This window comes from Dermacentor silvarum, chromosome 10 (genome assembly GCF_013339745.2).
Source record: "Dermacentor silvarum isolate Dsil-2018 chromosome 10, BIME_Dsil_1.4, whole genome shotgun sequence".
NCBI lineage: Eukaryota > Metazoa > Arthropoda > Arachnida > Ixodida > Ixodidae > Dermacentor > Dermacentor silvarum.
Genome location: NC_051163.1, coordinates 44,846,353 through 44,863,886, shown reverse-complemented (window position 1 = coordinate 44,863,886; position 17,534 = coordinate 44,846,353). Strand labels below are relative to the sequence as shown.

The 17,534-nt window shown below is 48.2% G+C and overlaps 1 protein-coding gene across 1 annotated transcript in view; it reads right to left on the bottom strand.

The window, feature by feature from the left end:
- The window catches only part of LOC125940925 (calcium-activated chloride channel regulator 2-like), a 290,188-nt gene that overhangs the window by 212,961 nt on the left and 59,693 nt on the right, over positions 1-17,534 (bottom strand). The window lies entirely within an intron of this gene.

The window sequence follows — 17,534 nt, the reverse complement described above, 5'->3', positions numbered from 1 at the left end:
CGTTCGCGATTCTTCATTGCAAAGTGTTGTCCCATCTCGAGGAGTCTACACAAGCAGCATTGAAGGACGTTCTTGAGAAGTATGTAGACATATTTTCAAAATCCGAAATGGACGTCAGATGCATCGCGAGTGAGCACCATGGCATTACACTGTCCAATAACGTTCCCATTCATCGACCTGCATACCGATGCTCCCAGGCCGTGAAAGCGGATATTGCAAGATAAGTTGCCTGTCTTCGCGAACAAGGTGCAGTACGCCCATCCTCACCATATGCTGCACCTCTCATCCTAGCTGAAAAGAAAGGCGAAGGCCGTGCCCGTTTGTACTTCGACTACCGAAAAATTAACGACGTTAAACTACCAGACTATCAGCCTATCCCACGCATCAATGATGTGCGATGTGTAACTTGGGTACGTGGCTACACTTTTCAACTTTAAATATTACCTCAGGATATTGGCACGTTCAAATGTTTGGAGAGGCCATTCCCAAAATGGCTTCTGTTACATCTGATGGCCATTATGAATGGTTAGTTATTGACCCTTTTCGCGGCGATCACGTGGGCGCTGCCATGTTTGATCACGTGGTGACGCGTCCATTGCTTGCCTCAACTGCCTCCGTTGCCTCCTTGTTTACAATGGAAGTGTATGACGCCGGCGCGGCTTAGAAAATCTCTGTTTTCGGAGATATCGTAGACGGTGACTAGGTGGGCGACACGAAGCTTTGATCACAGCTTCAGAGAACATGCAAAAGCGCCTTCGGAGCTGATTAAGCTATGTCCAAACGGCGCAAGCAGCGTATATGGTGTTTGTTGTAAAAGCGCGGCTAAATATGTATTCCAAGCTATCCAAGCTTTCCGATTATGAATTCTGTCAAGATTAGTGTGTTTTGCTTTTCGTTCTTTATTCGGCAAACATTTTGAAGCAGTGGCTTGTCAGTTTCTGACTTAGTGAAGTTCCTCGGTGCGGCCACTATCTGATTATTTTCTGCCTAATCGCTCGCGAGTGTGCTCAGTTCCGATAGATTTGTTCTTGCAGCGCACAAGGCTTGAAACGTAGCTGTTTTGTACATTGTAATACATTGTAGCAAATATATAGTACAGCTAGTAACTTGCTTACTGTTGCGGACCGTCACGAAACATTCAGCTTCGACCATTCGTGCGCCATCGGTGTAGTGCGTTATTTATTGTGCGTATACAGCGCGCATATATTCAAGTGTGCGCCCATTCCCTTATTCTTGATACGTCGGCGATAGAGTGTGCGTAAGTTTTCCTGCCATTTGAGACAGATGTGTATAGATAACGTGCACGAAACTTGCTATGACAGAAAGCGGCGCTACTCCCTTTGTCATTGTTTAACGAGTGGTACTCACTCTTGCCGACGTTCTGGGATGAAGACCTTTCTTTGAAGGTTAGCTATACAAGGCTGGCGGATGAGCAAATTTCTGTATCCTCGAAAAAAGCCGTAGGTACATCACGAAGTGCCGGTAACTTGTTCGGACAGTTGCAGCAGCGGTCCGCGAACTTGGCCACGCAAATTCATTCTATTCCTTAACATGCGCCAGTCAATATTTTTGCAGCCAACTATTGCATACGTCTTCAATCCACATGATTCAATCTAGCATGATTGGAGCACAGTGTGTTAGCGAAAACTCAGTTGCATTTCCGACAGCTGATCCCAGAGAAGCAAGGTAGAAGTGGTAATGGTTTCATATTCGTGCGCGGTCGCTGAGGAGAGGTATGGCGCGCCGCCGTGAGTGCCGTCTCGTTTCTCTAAAACAAATGGCTCCGCGAAAAGGGTCAATACCTTTTGGTCTCAAGAAAGCCATCGCCATATTTGAAAGGGCTGTAAAATCAATAATCACAAAGCGTCATTTCAAGAATGTTGTCCACTACTTTGTTGACATTGTAGTGTTATCCACTTACGCGAATGCTACGCAAGGACACTAAATGGGAACGGGACGTTGAACTTGAAAAGGCTTTTAATGAAATGAAGAAAGGGCTAACCGAACAGCCAATACTTGGAATATTCAACGCCGACAAACCATGCGTTGTTTACTGAGATGCTTCAAACATAGGCATCGGGGCTGCGCTAAAATAGCCAGAAGACGAAGATTAAAGGGAGTGTTCAGGTTTTGTTCCGTCCGCAACATCCTGCTCGGGTCACACATATACTTCTCGATTTATAGTGTTACGTAGGAAGACGGAGACGAGATGCAATACACAGGTATATTTATAACCATATACGACACATTTGGCCAAGAGTCAACCGCCCGCTCTAATCTCTAATCGTCGCCGCCGTCGTTTTCACACTGCTCGTTTCTTCGTTTCGTAAATACTGGCCCATAGCGCTACCCCCGGGGGCAAAAGCGCCATCCCGGAGCAACTAAAGGCTGGGTTCTGAAGAAATGTAGCAGGCCTTGAGCCTACTGACATGCACAACATCAATGGATGCCAGAGTAGAGGGAGAGGTCGAACTGACAGGTTCAATTTCGTACGTCACAGGCGTCACCTGGCGCAGCACGCGGTAGGGCCCTGTGTATCGCGAAAGGAGCTTCTCTGAAAATCCGACGTGACGAGAGGGCGACCACAGGAGCACGAGCGCACCAGGCGAAAACTGTACGTCACGGTGGCGGGCGTTGTACTGGCGCTGCTGAGTGGTTTGCGAGGCCGTCAGTCGAGTACGGGCAAGCTGGCGTGCATGGTCGGCGAGGGCGATGGCGTCGCGCGCATACTCGCTTGTTGAGGTCGCCGCAGGAGGAAGTGCAGTATCAGGGGGCAAGGTCAACTCGCGACCGTACAGTTGATAAAATAGAGAAAATCTGGCGGTGTCGTGCCGAGAAGAATTATACGCAAATGTGGCGTCAGGAAGGCCACTGTCCCAGTCATGGTGGTCCCTCGAAAGTACATAGACAGCATATCTGTGAGGGTACGGTTTAACCGCTCCGTCATTCCATTGGTTGGAGGATGGTATGAGGTGGTCAACTTGTGTTGTGTGGAGCAGGAACGCACAATGTCGGCGATAACTTTCGACAAGAAGTTATGACGAAGTTATGACAATGGTCAGTAAGCAGCCGTCTCGGGGCGCCATGAAGCAAGATACTGTCACGCAAGAGAAAGTCTGCGACGTCAGTGGCGCAACTGGACGGGAGAGCCCGCGTGATGGCGTATCGGGTGGCGAAATCAGTTTCAACGGCTAACTATGTGTTTCAGAGAATGACGTCGGAACGGGGCCGAGGATGTCTAATCTAACACGAAAGAACGGTTCCACAGGGACGGTGACAGGCTGGAGATGACCGGCAGGTAGAACCTGGGGGCGTGTTCCGACGCTGGCAGGAATCACAGGCAGCAACATAGCGTCGGATGCAGTGAGCGAGACCGGGCCACTAGAAGCTGCGGTGGATTCGGTCGTACATGCGAGTTACCCCAAGGCGTCCTGCAGTGGATGCGCCATGGAGTTCAAAGCGCACAGTCCCTCGTAGATGTTTGGGCATGACAAGAAGATTAGATCCGCCAGGGGGAAAATTTCTTCGGTACGGAATGCCGCTCTGGAGGACATATCGGTGATTGGAGGCGTCGGTAGGTGTAGAGGGCAGACACTCGAGTGCTCGCAGTAATAGGTCCTGGCACTGCTCATCGGCGATGTTAGCGAAGGCAGACAGAGAAAAAATGTCACAGTTTCGCCCTAAGGGCGAAGCAATCAATGCGACAGCAACACAGCAATGTCATACGAAGTAAGGTGAGCGGCTTTGGTAGCAATATGAATTGTAGTAAACATGAGCTGATTAAGTAAGCAGGTGTGCTGCGGCGTAAGTAGACCGACATGAAGAGAGACTCGATGACCACGAGAAGGCGCGTGTGAAACGGTGGTGTTGATGAGAAGCGCTTCCCGTGGGCAGCGCGTGCGAAGGGACACACCTGTAGCGCTGCAATGCCGATCCGGGCAGCATTGCATGTGTAGCGTGCGTTGGAAAATGTGGCCCGACTATTACTAACTGAATGAACAAGCGTGGTGTGAGCGCGCACAAACAAACATCAATAGATCACACTGAATGACTGCAGACAAGGACCGTCAAAACTCTGGCAGCAAGCGGATACGCCGCAGCGGCGAAGGTACGTGCGGTCTATCGCTTCAATGGAAACTCAGCGGCGAATGCACGGCGCACAAAGGTCAGAGCCGTGTGGAGATAAGAGACGGTGCGAGCGAGCGACGAGCGCGGTTGTTGGCAGAGTGTAAGTGCGCCCCCCCCCCCCCCCCCCCGCTCCCTCCGGCGCTGGCTTCCCATTCCTTGCTTGCGCGTGGGAGATTGAGTGCGTTCGCTCTCCGTGATAGCGCGCGTCCCCGCACGCTTCCGCTCGGGCATACGGCACGCGGCGAAGATTTTATCTATAGGGAACCTCACGGCGACGGCGACGGCGACGGCGACGACGGCGACGCCGACGGCTGAAATCCAGTTGAAGTGTCCATATAATTGCTATCGCAATAAAATACCATTGGCGGTAGTACTGTCGGAGTCGTCAGGCTCGTCGACTGGGTAGGGAGACCGGCAATCAGCGGCCTTGTGTAGACGGCCAGATTTGTAGATTGGAGAGTACGAATATTCTTGGAGGCGTCACGGCAAGCGACCAAGTCTTCCTGTAGGGTCTTTCAGTAAGCACAACAAGCAAAGTGAGTGCTGGTCTGTGACAATTGAAAAGGGACGGCCATATAAGTATGGGCGGAACTTACCAATCGCCCAAACTAGGGCCGCACACATACGCTCAGTGATGGAATAGATGTGTTCAGAGAGCGAGAGGAGCCTGCTGGCGTAAGCGATAACGTGGTCATTGCCGCGCTGGCGCTGTTCTAGTACTGCGCCGATTCCATGGCCGCTGGCATCAGTTCGGACTTCGGTATGCGCAGAAGGATCGAAATGGGCCAGAATGGGTGGCGTTGTGAGAAGGTCGATTCTATTCAAGAATGCAGAGGCCTCGTTATTGCCCCAATGAAAAGGGGCGTCTTTCTTCAAAAGCTCGGTTGGTGGTCGCGCTATGGCCGCGAAATCTTTGACGAAGCGGCGGAAGTACGAGCAACGGCCGATGAAGCTGCGCACATCCTGTACACACTCCGGAACAGGGAAGTGCGTAACTACATGGATCTTGCCTGGGTCCTGTTGAACTCCGTTTGCGTCAACGACATGTCCAAGCACGGTAATCTGGCGACGGATGAATTGGCACTTTGATGCGTTGAGTTGCAGACCGGCTCGACGAAAGACGTCCAGGACTGCTGATAGGCGCTCGAGGTGCGCAGCGAATGTTGAGGAGAATACTACAACGTCGTCCAAGTAGCACACGCACGTGGACCATTTGAAACCGCGAAGAAGGGAGCCCATCATGCGTTCAAAAGTGGCAGGAGCGTTACATAGACCGAACGGCATCACTTTCAATTGATAAAGACCGTCAGGTATTGCAAAGACAGTCTCGTCGTGGTCTCGATTGTCCACGGCAATCTGCCAGTAGCCGGAGGGAAGTTCAATAGATGATAAATAGCGAGCACCATGCAGGCAGTCAAGGGAGTCATCAGTACGAGGTAGGGGATACACGTCCTTTTTGATAACCCTGTTAAGGTGCCGATAATCCACGCAAAATCGCCATGAGCCATCTTTCTTTTTCACCGGTACAACAGGTGACGCCCATGGACTACACGACGGTTCAATAATGTTCTTGACAAGCATTTTATGAACTTCTGTGTGAATAACTTGACGCTTGTACTCACTAGTTTTTTTTTGGCTATATTTGCTTTGAATATGTTTGTCGGACGCGCTTAGGAGCAAGAGCCTCTGTCAGGCCACTTCAACTTCAACTCAGCCAGCGACACTCGATACGGGCGGCGATGAATAGGAGGGGCATCGCCGGTATTTATGAGATGTATGTATAACAGCTGTAGTTTGGGCGAAAGGACGACTTTTAATGTCTAAAATATCGTGGTATGAAAACAGAACGCGGTAGAGCTCACGATCGTGCCCCGACGGCATGTCGGGCCCAATTATTTTCTGTAAGTCGGCGATGGCACAATGCATCTCCACGCACCTCCACCAGATATGTCACGAACTTGGGAGAGGGAAACTCGTATCATCAAAGTTGCCGGAGACGAGAGCCTCGTTATGTGATGAACGAGAGAAGGCAAACCGTGGGGGACGTTTTCGGAAGTCACTGCGCAAGTGCACAGCGTTATAAGCAATTTCACCTTCTAAACAAGTGCACGTTATAACGTTTAGATGCGCGCTTGCTGTGTGCATCCTTGATTGGCACTTAACAAATTCATGTGGGCATACAATTAAAGCATGTGCGCTGACATGTCCATCGTTTAAATTATTACTGCTGGTAGGGAATATAAAAATACTGCATAATTAATATTTTGGGCCAATCATTTGTGCCACCTACCGGCAATGAGTTTGCCCGCTGAACTTCTGTAGCGGGTGGAAGTTTTATCGTTTGAACAATGCTCCCCATTCTAGATGACGGCGCCCTTTGTTAGTTTTCTGTATGGGGAGAATCTCGCACCGCCGTAGTAGTTAGTGTCTCTGCTGCCGGCTTTATCATAATTTCAGGTGCCTTTTCCGAAAGCTCTGTCGACGCACGGCGTGAGCAAGGATATCTCCCCCGGAGAAGTGTCGGTACTCTGGCTGACTCATAAACATGCGAACCATGCCTACCAAGGTGAAAATGACGAGCCAAGTGGGCGCAGGCTTGTGCGCGTCTTGTAAGTTCAAACCACCATTCCTCGAAGCAACCGTGCGTGTAGGTTGGCCTTCACGCCGCATAGCATTTAGGCAACTGAGGCCAGGCTGCTGTGAAGACACTTAGAGCTAGCTAAATATGCATAATATGCATTAACAAACTAAATTTCGCTACTCTCTGGTATTTCCTTTTAAATGTTGTACAATTATTTGATACGGCGAATTTCTCACTGAGAAAAATATATAAATGTTGGATCTAGAACGCCCTAAAAGTAAAAACACAATAAAAAACGTTTCTTAATTGTTTAAAGCAAAAAAAAAGTGAAAACATGCAAAATATAACCTGAAACCTTAATAAGGTCGTCAAAAATAAAGCAGGCACGGCCGTGGATAAAAAGGCTCACCTAAAAAATGGTGACAACTCTCATAACTCGAAGCTTCATTTGTTACGTTTCTTTTTGATTGCAAACTTATTTGGTTTCCTTTATGAAATTTCTCAATGGAGAACTTCTCTAACGTAGTACTTCAACACTACGCAGTCAAATATTTACAGCGCTGTAGTTGATGTTACGCCAATTGTTCTATTTTTACTCTAACTAGCTCGCTTGCGCTGTGCAAGATGTGCCATTAAAAAAATCACTGCTTCTACTTCATAAAATAAATTGTCCGGTGTACTTCTCCACCTCATAGTATTCATATTCACTCAGCGCCGACGTTTTAAAATATTGATGTAATTAGTCTTGCTGAATTTTAAAGTGCCGGTTAGCTTAAGGTTTTGACCAGGAAGGTAAGCAAGATATTAGGACTGTATCGCAGACCTAAAACCAAAGCTGCTTCACTACTGCACTCTTGTACATGAATATAAGTACATATGTACTATAACAGAAGCACTCAGCTAACTATTGATTGAAACAATCCAATTGTCTTGCCGTATGTCGTCGGCATGAGGTACACGGCTACCTCTAATCCTTGCTTTGTTCGGGGCGCTACAATAACGGGTGAAGGTGTCACCTTATTCCCGTGAAGGTGGCCTGGCACCTTCATAAGGTGCCAAGCCGCCCTCTGAGGCTATCGAGCTGAAGGAACGCTGCGCTGACAGCACTGCCTCAAAGGGCCCCTCAACAGACACCACCGCAAGATTGAGTTCAACACTGCAAGTTATAAAAGGCCCGATGGGCGTTTTGCCAATATAAGTTTGTAGCGTAAGCTACACTGGCCGAAGTTGAGCAGTTTCGCGTGGCTCCTGGAGAGCCGTGCTGCGCATGCGCGAGGAACAGGGACGTCACACGGCGCACAGCTGGCTTGCCGGGCGTTTGATCGTTTGCGCTGGGCGTTTGCCAGTGTGGTATAGCCATGGAGAAGGAGAGCGAAATTGCTGTTCAGCGGCGCAGAATAGCGGAGAAGCTTAACTCATCGGATCCTGAGGTAGTTGCCTGGCCATTAGCGGTTGAGCGTAGGAAGAACGAACTGAAGTAGGCTAAACGTGCTGCGGAGACACCGGAGCAAAGGGAGGAGCGTCTAGCAAAGCGGCATCGCCAGGAGGCTGAGCGACGTGCCTGACCATCTCAGCAGCAGCAACAACAAGACGCCGTCGATGACATCAAGGTTCGCCGATTGGCGGACTATACGGTGAAACTTAGCCAAAGTGCCAGTGCGACTCGGACCTTCGAGACGGACTTCGTAAACAATCCAATTGGATATGTGTGCGACGTGTGTGAAAGACTGTGGCACATGAAGGACTTGACGCCGGTAAGTAGTGCTTTGCGTGAAACGTTGAGTTTAGCGGCGCCGCCTGAGTGGGGTGAAACCGTGGCGCGGGTTTGTACAACGTGCAACGACTTTCTCGTTAAGCAGAAGATTCCACTCTTTAGCGTTAACAATGGGTATCGTTACCCGCCCATGCTACCAGATCTACTGGTTCTGAACGATGTGGCCGACTTAGCTATATCTATATCTTAGTATATCTTGGCATAGCCGAGCTATGCCACGGCTAATGTTTTCAAATGAGTTCATTATGGAAGAAGGAATTAACAGTCTGGCAATCATACCACCAGAAGGCGAGCGTCACTGCCAGCGGAGACGCCTGAGGACTTTCCTTTCCTGCTTTCTCCCATACGGCAGCCGAGGTGTTGCGTCATGAGGACGCATTCTGAGAAAGTCGCTTTCGGCTATACTATCGCCTCGGCCATCAGGCGCGCGATTATTGGCTGGATGAGCAAAACCCGATGTGCTGATTGGCTGGTTGAGATCTACGTCACGTGAAGGCGATAGTATCGCCCAAAGTGATCTTCCGAGAATAAGACCCATGTTCAGGCGTGCAACCCCGCCTCTTACCTTCCGTGGTTACCTGCCGTGGTTTCTCAGTGGCTATGGTGTTGGGCTGCTGAGCACGAGGTCGCGGGATGGAATCCCGGCCATGGCGGCCGCATTTCGATGGGGGCGAAATGCGAAAACACCCGTTTGCTTAGATTAAGGTGCACTTTAAAGAACCGCAAGTGGTTCAAATTTCCGGAGTCACCCACTACGTCGTGCCTCCTAATGAGATCGTGGTTTTGGCACGTGAAGCCGCATAATAAATTTTTTATTTTTTTATTTTTCTTCTCCTCCTGTCTGGCTGAGCAGCGCATTTACAGCAATGGCGTTGCGTCTTCCGCATTAGAACGTTAACCGAAGTCACTGGTAATAGTGAGCTGGCATTGCGTTTTACAACACGGTGATTTGTGCGTGTGGCCTTGTCTCTCTGGCTGGGGTCACAGCTTGCTCAAGAGGGAGAGCGCATGGCGTTTCGAACTTTCATCTGCTTCAGGAGGCGAGTAGCACTGTAAAAATTGGAGGACGCTTAAGCTTCGCCTATAAGACTGGAACGCGATAGTGTTTTCAGGTCCCGTTCGCATCGCATTTTCTTTCATAGGGCTTCACTGCAACACAGAACGTGGGAAAGCCAGCTTACAAAGACCAAGCTTACGCCGATTTCCTAAAGGTCGGCTTCACTTTTAAACAGAAAGGTATTGCTGGGAAGACGTGTTTGCTGGGGCAATATAAGTCGTGGTATATTAAAATGTGAAGGCCCTAGCGCCTTTTTTAGTATTTTATTATTTTGTTTTCTATTGGCTCTACGCACGCGCGTGTCCAAAGCGCATTAGGCAGGCGAAGTCCCAAGTTGACCTCCCGAGGATCCGAGCGCCATCTGGATAGTATTCTCGCAAGTTAACTACCCGAGCACCCCGCTGTTGGAACTGCTGGAAAAGGGGTGTGTGATTGAGTTTCCGCGTAACAGAATTACGTTTTCTCTTATATTCAAATTACAATGTGACGCCACCATGTCTGTAGGTTGTGGTTATGTCGTACTTTACCATTTTTCTGACGGATTTCACTCTGAGAAATTCAATTTTTATTCACCAAAACTTTGCTCCACGTGGAGGACCTGCGCGGTCGGTGCGGTTGGGGATGATTTTCTACGCCATGGATGCCAACATCCACGCCGACGCCGACACCGACACCGACGCCTGATTTTTTGCGACACGGGGCTCTTAACGCTATCGCGTTAATACTTGCCAGACACGATTGCAAGCGCGTGATTTACAAGCTGCGCTTCTCTGCATAAAATGGCCGAACCTGGTGAGGGCCTTTTCAGGGCAGTACAGCGTCCTAGTGTTTCCCTATGGTGCTACCGTTGACTAACGCACACCGAGTGTGTTCGAAAAAGCATTCATGCGCTGTCGTCATGCCTAAGTCTAAACTCACCCGATTCATCGATCTCGTGCAGTTCTATAACGCATTAACAGACTCCACCGAGCTGAGAGACAAGAGGAACGAGCACAATAATCCGTACCTTTGCCGTTGTCGAGAAGTGTCAAGGTAGTCAATCGACCATACGGGTCAGTTATATAGGCCACAACCCTGGCATTCAAAACAACCTTGTTCCCTTTGGTGACGGCGACAATGACGACAACATCAGATTTTTGGGTAGACGCCTTCCTTGTCATTTGGGAGTTGGTGATGATGGGTTCAGTATTGTCTTCAGGTTGTGCCATTACCCTCACGTTGATGTCCATAGTATCATTGTTGGTACTGTTGACCCGAAGCGTCCAAATACCCGGCTTGAAAAAGAAATAACGCGTATGTTCAAGGAAAAAGTCAACAACAGGTAAATATGCATATTAGAACCAGCGTCCCGCTCAAGTTCGCAGTCTTCTACACAAAATGCTAATTATTACATTTTGCCAAAGGCAAAAGCGCCCTGCTGATAGCGCCTTCTAAACTGACCATTTTGACTTATTGCTTTGATAAACGAGAACTTCGAACAACGACCCAAGATGGGACGAGCTTGCTGACTAATACACAAAGAAGTACTAACACGTACTGCGAAGCTTTATACAAGACTATCACAATTTTATCAAATGTAAAATAATGACAGCAAACTTATGCGACCTTGCAGAGTCACAACCCAAATACCAGCGGTGCTGTATTTCCAGCAGTTCCAATAAGAATATCAGTTGCCTCGAATTTAATCACGCACTTAAATAGGTTGCGCGTGCATGACTATTCTGTTTGAAACATTTCCCACGCATAACGCTCTTTAGCACACGTCAAGAAATTTTTACAATGGCAGTAATTCATCCGTACACAATTTACTTCGCCTAAACATTGGGCATAATGTCTACCTCGCTCTCCTCCGCCGAATTCCGCGAAGTCTGACCTCGGTTGCATTCACAATTTTGTCCGAGCGTCTGGGTGAATTTTGTGTCATTAGTAACACATTTTTAAGGCTTCGGATCGCTTTAATATGTAATTTACTCCAAACTCTATGATTACAGTCCACACACTTTGAATTTTGGCTAAATATTACCAATATCATGCCACTTATTTTCGCAAACGTTCATCAAGGTATCTTGCGCAGTTCACTCAGAACACCGGAGATATCAACTACGATCCACGACCCCCTCTCAGCGAAATATAAGCCTCGTTTAGGCTACGGTTATATCAGGACATTTGGGAGTATAGCTGATAGCAGATGCATGAAAAATGATAACACGACTAAGAATTTTTTTACAAACGCTGTGTTTCATCGACAAGCAATTAGATAGCAATTTCTCATAGCGTCCCACCCTTTATGGGTAAACTTCATCTTTGTCGCAATTCCATTTCTGCTAGGGCAACAGGCTAAATTCTGCGTCACTCGTAAGACACCCTGATAACGCTCTAGAGTGCTCGCATACGTAATTTGTTGACAAGGCCCCGATGAACCAACGCACTTTCAACCATGGCTCACCCAATATTTTACCCTTTCTGTCAACAAACAAAGAAGCTGCCTCGTTTTTATTTCCCCGAGGACATCAGCTGAACGTCGTATTGGCACAGGTACTTGTTTGTCCTTTTCCGGTTAGCATTTCACAGGCTAACGAATGTTAAAAGTTATCGCTCATCGCAAGTCGCCCCTTTTTGTACCGGAAGCTTCTCGAATGCTATTGCGGGTTCTATCTGTTGACCATGTTTTTCGCCGAGCCTTGGGTATTCAGATTGCTTGCGTGACACGAATAGCAGTGCGTACATTGTAGAATCAATTTAACCGAGTATCAGTTATTTCGCTGGAAGGGTGAATGAGCCATGCATAAATATCCGACGCGTCTGATCCGCAGATCAAAAGGGGCGGCGCAACATGCACGAAAAAAAAGCACGGCAAAACACAAAAAGAAACCTCACACGAAAAGAAAAGCACTCACTAAGAGAACCGCAAACGAAAGCACTCCTAAAGCATGGTCACTACGCGAAGCACGCGAAAGCCAAAATGAGATGAAAAAATGGTGAAACAAACAATTTACAATATAGACAGCTTTCAAAGTTTAACTTGCATGGTGTAAACTCTAACTAACACAGTTTCGTTGTTCGACCAGCTTCATGGAGTAAAAGGGACGGTGATTTTTTCTTACTATGTGTGTGTACATCGGTGCTTTTTCGTGGAAGCTTACCCATGAAAACTTTCAGGTGTGTGTCCGTGTGCATGCAGTATTGTTGCAGCAGGGCTTGCACGCACTTGCCAGTGGGGTTTTTACATCGGTCAGCGTGCAGGTAGGCACAGGCGCGCCATTATTTCCAAAGCGACGCGAAGCACAGCAATTGGTAGCAAGTTGCCGAGGTGAAAAAGCGTCGCCTCTCGTCACTCCGACAGGTGTTTATCAGGTTTTGTGGACAGTGATCCCACCAGAATGCGGCGTGTCCATTGTCGCTAGCGTGCCTACATGTTCTCCCTTTCCCGGTGAGGAGGAGACCATTCAGGCTCCCTAAAAGTGGCGTGGTCAATCGGCCGATCCTTAACTTAAACGTCGGTTAGATAGTCAAATTGCCTGTACGTGTCATTTGAGCGTGTTCACTTGCTGACTTCTGTCGTCACTGGTATAGGAAGAATCCGCCTCCACCCAATTTGAAAAAAAAAAAAGCCGTCAGATCCCAAGCCCTGTGGGAATCTGCACGCCCTGTAGAGAACCTACAAAGTTACCGCAACGACCATGAGAGCACCAAGACGTAGGCGGCTGCTTCATGACCTACATGACACGCTTGTCATGACATTCATGTCATGAGTCCTCAAGATAGAGCACTGCACGGGCCGATTTTCGCAGCCCGGCCCGGGCCCGTTTTTATATTGGGCGGCCCGCCCAAGCCCGATGAAAACTTTTATGGCGAGACCCGGGCCCGGCCCGAACCCGGAAATAATCTACGTTACTAGCCCGGCCCGGCCCGCCACCCCTTTACCTTAGGCCCGAGCCAGGCCCGAGCCCGGCTCGAAACCGGCTCGAAACCTAAAGGTTCATGACTGCGACTATGAACCTTTAGCCTTTTCCTTCACTTGCTACCAGATCCCAACCCATTCCATTGGTTTTTGAGTGTTAATCTTTTTTTGCCGAGTCATTGTCATTTTTTCTCACTCTTCCTCATGGCTGACTTCTACCACCATCCTTTAGTGTTTCCTTCACTTAGTACCCACGTGAGAATCCATTTCAGTGGTTTTTGAGTGTTAATCTCTTTTTGATGAGTCATGCTCATGACTATGGCTTCCACCACCATCCTTTAGCGTTTCTTTCACTCAGTAACCAAGTTCGAACCCATTTCAGTGGTTTTTGGGTGTTAATGCTTTTTGCTGAGTCATTGTCATTTTTTCTGAGTCATGCTCATGACTATGGCTTTTACCACCATCCTTTAGTGTTTGCTTCACTTAGTATCCACGTCCGAACCCATTGCAGTTGTTTTAGAGTGTTCATGTTTTTTTGCTGAGTCATTGTGATTTTAGGCGGCTGTTTTATGACCTACATGACACCCATGTCATGACCTATCAATTATGCTCGCCACATACTGTTGTCATACTATGCCAATTTTGGTACCTACCAAGTTAACGAAACGACCATGACAGCATCAAGACGAAGAGAGCTGTTTCATGACCTACATGACACACATGTCATGATATTCATGTCATGACTTACCATTTATGTTCGTCATACACTCTTGTCATAGTATGTCAATTTTGGTAATTACCAAGTTAACGATATGACCAGGAGAGCACCAAGACGTAGGCGGTTAGATAGATATATAGATACTGTCAAAGTACCAAATGTTCGCCAAGAAATGCTTGGCATTTAATACGGGATGATCAATGATTTCTCACAATGCCAAAAATGAGTAAAACCCATTTACAAATGTTTGTAGGTCACCTGCCATGCTAGGTTGAAGAAGGGTTTTAGCTGGGCTTGTTCGTGCATATTTACTTTTGGCTGAACTGCGCGAAGACGGGACAAGAATGGAAACCGACACGAGTGCGTGTCTGTTTCCTTCCTTGTCCCGTGTTCACGCAATATTTTTTTTTTTGAGAATGACTCTCGTAAATAGATCATATTTCTTGTTTTAAATGGTGCGCGGCAATTTATGGAGAGCGATACTTCATATGGTTCACTCGAGTAATTAAATTATTGCCATAATTGGCCACGCATCCTTCTGTCATTCAATGTAATCCGGGCTTCCTTTTGTCGGTACACCTGCATTGTGTTGTTTTCGTGCGCGTTTGTTTATTGAATGAGCGATATGTTGGACTTTCGGCCTTGCTGATGTATGGTATATACCTTTTTATATTATTGCTAATTGATATGTGTCATTTCAAATAACATGCTCTTATGACCCGTAATTTTCCTTGAATGCTATGCTTTCCTCTATGCCTTGTCTCCCGTGTGTGGTTGTAATGGTACAGAAATAAAATATACTTCATATAGCTATCTGAACAACTTTCAGTTTTATTTTCCTAATAAATCATAACGCGCGTTGAAATGCTAACAACAAATACATCGGCGAGAATGTATTCCTGTCAAGAATTCCATTCGTTAATGGTCTAATGGTACCAAAAAAAATTGTCGCGCATACTTGAATCTTATCAGTGTCACATAATTTCGCGAACGTGATAGCGCAAATGCCTGGGTTTTATTCGTGCTTAATTCACATTTCGATTTGTGGTATTGAGCAGAGTTGACTAGCCGAGAAAGGGTGGTTGACTAGACCGATAGATAAACGCTCTTACTGTACTTCAATTCCAGATTAATATCCAGTGGAGTATTATAACTAAGTTGAAAATCGAACTATAAATGTGGAAAACAACATAAGTAATGGTAAAGGTTGTTCTCTGCCCAGAACATAGCACCTGCAGCACTTCATCGGTCATTAATAAGTGTAGTAAAGCCACGAAACCAAAGCTGCGGCTTCAATTCCTTGCAGAAAAATAGTATAAATAATATAGCAGGATCTCGAAAAACTCTTCAGAAATGGATAAGTATTCACTCCATTTGTAACACCTCAGGAACCCTTTCCATAAATCAAGTAAAATTTGCTCCATATGAAACCTCTAAAACCCTTGCAAGTATGAAAGTAATGTTAGATCCAATTGAAGCACTTAAACACTCCTTTAAGAGACGAAGTAGTATTTACTCCAATGGGAATACCTTAAAAACGTCTGAGAGAAATGAATTATTATTTACTCCTATATGAACACCATAAAAATACAGAAATTCGGGGTAGCTTGCACTAGTGGCGAAAGGCTAAAGACACAGCGGAGCTGATCGGTATCGTTCGTTCTCGGCTTCTCTCACGTCGGGATCTTCTAGGAGCCGACTATTTCGCTCCCGTTCCCTAGCATTATCACGATGGACGTATTCGGGGTCTCGGGCTCGCCGCCGTCGTTCTGTAGTGGCTTCTTCGGCTAACCGTTGTTACGATTCGCTTAGAGCGGCATGCCCGGACCACGTGCAGTCTGTTAGGATTCACTTTGAGCGGCCATGCCCGGACCACGTGCTAGCGCATGGGAAACGGCGTGCCTAACGATCTCGCTCGCGAACATGAACAGACGTGTCTGTCGCGAGGGTCAAGGATACGTCAGCGAAGAATCCTGCCGTGCCGCCTTGCGACCATCTCATTCCCGCTGGGTACGTTCACCCCGCTACGGTCACCCACCCTTACTACTTCGACTGGTTTACCCTGTCCTGCAGTGAGAGGAGGAGAGGGGGAGAATGCCCGGATGGTGGAAGGTATAAGAAAGCCAGAAAGCAGCCACGTGGTGAACACTCCTGCTTTGCCCTAGCCTGCAGGTGCATGCACGCTGAACGTTTCTTGTATGTTTTCTTTGGAGCACACCATTCGCCCGTAACCATGTATTAAACTTGTGTTATTTGTTTTTAAGTCGCCTTCTCTTCTCTGCCGGACCCTCTCCGATGGTCAACCTGGTTAGAGCTCCAAGCAGACGCATGGGAAGGTTTACCAAACCCCGGTCCGTAACATCGTGCTGGGTACAATCGGTATCGACGCTGGCAGTCTCGCTTAGTAGCGCGCCACGATTCTTCTCAAGCGGCTTCTTCCTCAGCACTGCGATCTTTCCTTGGTGTCCCCATGTCTACGTCTGGCGCGCCTCCGCCGCGCACTGTTGTGCCTGATGGTCCCTCGGGACAAAGAATGCTTCCCCGGCAGACATGCAGCGGTGGAGTGCTGTTCACGCTTCGTCGTTTTCTCGAGGCCAAGGAGCTGACGACTAATTCAGCGTCCCCTGGTGCAAATGAACGAGCAATTATGTCTCGTATCTTCGGCCGTTCAACTGCCAGGAGCTGATGGGCGTGCCGAGTTCTGCGACCCCAGGATGCAACGAGTCATCGGCCTCGTGCGTCGATGAGACAACGTCGCTTTTGGAGTGTTTCCGGGAAGCACCAGCACCCGCCCGGGCTAACTACGGCGGGGCTCGGCGCCGACTGTGACGCGCAAGCCAGAAGTCCCCTTCCGAGACGACAGCAGGCGCCGCCTCCCCTGGAAACGGTGGCGACGCCCGAGCGACCGCGCGCGCACGCCGGGCTGGAAGTCTCTGGGGGTAGGGGGGGGGGGGGGTAGGGAAGGGGGAGGCAGCGCACTACGCCGCTCGCATCCACCCGGGCCGCTGTATCTTGAAAGCATGCTTGAAAGCCATCTACGGCGGGGGCCGAGTCCTGCTATGTTTTCGCGGCTTCGTTTGCGTTGTTGCGAGCGGCGGGACGTGGTTCAATTCGCCTACAGCTGCTGCCGCGCTTACTCACTACAGCGTTTTGACAGTGAGTTTCCGCGGTCATCGATTGAGGTGCGTTCATGTTTGCTTGTGCGCCCGTGACATCGCGCTTGTTAGTTTAGTTAGTGTGCCTATGTTTACGAGTTTATGCGGCCGATAAAACTATTATCGTTATTTCGTGTCCACTAGTTTGCTATCGCAATCGATGCTTCGCCTTTCAGGCGAAAGTGCGACTTTTTTTTCTTCATCACCAGCAGCCCATCTG